The following is a 3,513-nucleotide window of genomic DNA, read 5'->3' on the forward strand; positions in this document are numbered from 1 at the left end:
ACGCACCGTTGAGACACGATGCTCAGATCAATGCACGAGCGAACACCTCCCCTCCGGACGAAAGTGGGAACACCAGAGTTGAGGATGTGGAGGGAGGTACCACGCAGGGCAGCGGTAAGGTCACGGCCACGGCGATTAGCTCTGCGGGAGCCCCACCTCGGATGAGCAGCTTTGAAGTCTCCGCAGAGGAGGCAGTCCCCGCCTATAAGGCTGACAAGATGTGGCAAGGAGTAGGCGTCCCATGGGGTTACAGGGCGGACATAGATACTTGCTACAGCAGTGTCGACACCCCTGAGACGGACTCTGACGCACACACACTCCAAAGGCGCCACTGTGGCATCGTCAACGTTAATTTCTGCCTGAGGGAGGTCAGAGCGGACGAAGAGTACTGCTCTGGATCTTCCTGGTGGGTGTAGACGGTCCAGACAGGGGTCGGCCGAGCACGTGGTAGGGAGGTAGGAGGATCTGCTGTTGTATGCCACGTAGCCAGGAATGCGAATTTCCCCTGGACGGAGGTAAGCCTCTTGAAGAGCAAGGACATCCGGGGGTGAGGGGTCAGCCTCAAGGCGGCTGATAAGTTCCGCTCTGCGTGGTCGCAGGGAACGGCAGTTCCACTGGAGGACCCTTGGGCGGGGGGTTACTGGTAGAGATCTAGCCATGATGGACTGGCTGTGGATGCTGTCCATCAGCCACACTCGGTGGCGACTGGGACGCCGCGGGGAGGAGCAGCGTAATGGCTTGGAGGGTAGCTGCCAAAGTCCGCGTAAGATGCTCGAGATGCCCTCCTAGGAGGGCTGGGGGTGTGCTGCCCGTAGGATGGCCAGGCGCGGGGTCGCTTTGTGTGCCTGCGGGCTGTTCTGGGGGTGGAGGTGGCCGGGGAGGAGCAGTAGGTGTTGGCCGGGTTTTGAGAGCCTGGGCATAGGACATCTCCCCTGTCCGGAGGATGGCTCTGATGGCTCTCCGGGAGACAGGCTCTGTTGCTTCGTTGACGGCCGCTGCCACCCGTCGCTCTTCCTGCCATCGTGAGCATGCTGGGTAGTCTGCGGGATGGGCCCCTCCGCAGTTAATGCAGCGGTGTGCAGGGGTGTCACAGGGAGAGGAGCCATGTTGGCGTCCACAGCGGCGGCAGCGTTCATTCAGGCTGCAACTAGCCGTGACGTGATCGAGGCGGCCGCATCGGCCACACTGGATGGGACGAGGAAGGGCCGGACGGACAGGCAGGCGGAGCTTGAATATTGAAACGTGGGGTGGCGGGAGTGCTGCCCCGAAGCGGATCTGGAGTGTGTTGGGCGGGCCTCTACGAACACCCAGAATAGGCACGGATGCCTCGATGGCTGAAGGGAGGTCTGAATCCCCAACGTCCGCAGGAATGCCATGGACGTATCCCATGGAGGTGCCCTTGTCCGCGGCAGGTCGCGGGCGAACGGGTACACCGACGAGGCTGCGTGTGTCCAGGAGGGCCTCCATTGCCTGGGTGGTGAGGACGTCCACAGCGACGATATTGCGTGCGGGGTTTACCCTCACGGAAGAGACTCCAGGGATGGAGGAGAGTTCGGCAGCTATGCGGAACTTGCAGAGCTCCCGAAAAGAGGTGCCCTTCTTTTGGGGGCGGAAGAGGATAGTCCCCACAAGTCCGTCCACTGTCTCGGGGGGAAGGGGAGGGCGGCGAGGACGACGGCGGCGCCCACGAGTTACTTGAGTGGTCCACTCTCCTTCTGCCGTGGGATGGACATCCGGGGTGAATGCATTTGCTGCTGGGTGGGTGCTGGGATGCTCAATTACGTTGGTGTCCCCTTGCCATTCCTGTATAGGAGATTCCGAGGGCCGGGGGTTGCCGTCCGAAGTAGGAGGGGGGGGGGACAGGAAGGTGCAGTGTCCTCTCGTGGGAGGGGGGAAAGTGGACGATGTCCACCCCTGGGAGGCCTGGATGGTCAAGCTGGGGGGAGGCTGAGTTGGAGAGCACCACAGCCGGGGCCTCAGATTGGGGTGGGACTGAGATGACAGTGGGGTCCTCAGTCGGAAGGTGGGGCTCTTGTTGAGGCTCAGGAAGTGGCGAGGAGGTAGTCTCCTGTGACGATGTGTCCGGGGGAGCAAGAGGGGAGGTAATCTTCTTCCCTTGAGCTTTCCTCTTAGTGCGAGGAGGGAGATTTGCAGCGGCAGCGGTTTTCTTGGCCTTGAGGAATTCCTTGGCTTTAGCACGAAGGCGAGTGAGGGCCGGGGAGTAGTCTGTCACCTTGGGAGCAGGGGAGGGGCTGCGGCGCCTGGGGGCCTTCATGTTGGTAGGGGCATCGAGAAGGCGGCGGCCCTGCTGCGTCTGAGCAAGCAGGAACTGTGCGCTATCCTCCAGGTGGCGAAGGAACATAGCTGGGTCAACACCCAGGCTGGCACTGCGGCGGTGGATGGTAGTGTCCTCCAGGAGAGTCCGAAGGGAGCGGCGTGAGGCCGCCATGGTCCCAGCAGTAGCGAGGCAGCCCGGAGGAGGCGGGCAGCCGGCGCAGAGCAAGGGAGTGCCCGCCCAAAAGGAGGACGGGCACCGCAGGAGGCGGAGCTTCCCGCGCGATCGGCGACAGGGCCCGTTCGAAGAGGAGGAGTACGCAACAGCGGCGGCGCAAGCCGAGGAGAAGCGGCGACGGCGCAATGCCAGAACAGAACTCAACGAGTGCGTCGCCTTTTATACAATTGCGTGACGTCAGTATCTCCTAGCGGTAGGAGCGGGAGTTAGTCCGCCGGCGGAGGCTGCGCGTCCGCAAGCGAGCGCACGAGTTGAGCCCCAGCTTTCACAGCTGTTGTGACGTCATATCACGTGGTGCGCCGATGTAGGTCAAGTGGTACCTACGCCGCCGCGCGCGGCGCAGCAAGGAAGAGCTCGGTTGTGCGGCTAGTATGCTTCGCATAAAAGGCTGGAAGCTCAGCGAGCGTCCGACACCTAAGCAACGAGAAGAACGTCTGTCTGTCTGTTACTGCCAGGAAGGAAGAAAGAAAAGTGCACCGGCCTGCTCACTGGCTCAAGCCGAGCCACAATCGCTACAACGTGCAGATAGAGGAGAGTTGAACAATGGAATTGAAAGACAGGATAGTAAAGGCGCGCTAAAGACAAGGCCGATCCCGGAGGTAGTGCAATACCGGGCCAACCGGTGGCGGGAGTAAAGCATCCTTCAAACTCTCCGCCACATTTCCAAAAATAAGTCAAACTTGGACCCATAACAGATACACCACGGGTCCGGACAATCGCCTAAGAACGTGTTGCTAAACGACGCAGCAAAGCCGAGTCTGAAACGCGAGAAGTACTACAGGCATGTCTCGCTAAACGGCATGTTTCTCTCTCTCTCTCTCTCGCTCCGAGGTGTCCACCGAGATATGTGAGACGGTTACTGTGCCATTCACTGTAGTCAATATCCAAACAAAGCACGTGAGACGACGGCGTTCATAGAGTTCATTGGCGCTGACAACTTTGCAAAGGCCGTTCATTTCCACGAAAAGAAAGGAGCACAACCGGCTCCGTATAATGAAAAT

General features: G+C 60.3%; 1 pseudogene; it reads right to left on the reverse strand.

Annotated features, from left to right (window-relative positions):
- Positions 1–3,089: 3,089 nt before the first annotated feature.
- Positions 3,090–3,244, reverse strand: LOC144122221 (U2 spliceosomal RNA; annotated as a pseudogene).
- Between the last annotated feature and the right edge of the window lie 269 nt (positions 3,245–3,513).

The sequence above is a fragment of the Amblyomma americanum genome, chromosome 2, assembly GCF_052857255.1.
Source record: "Amblyomma americanum isolate KBUSLIRL-KWMA chromosome 2, ASM5285725v1, whole genome shotgun sequence".
Taxonomy (NCBI): domain Eukaryota; kingdom Metazoa; phylum Arthropoda; class Arachnida; order Ixodida; family Ixodidae; genus Amblyomma; species Amblyomma americanum.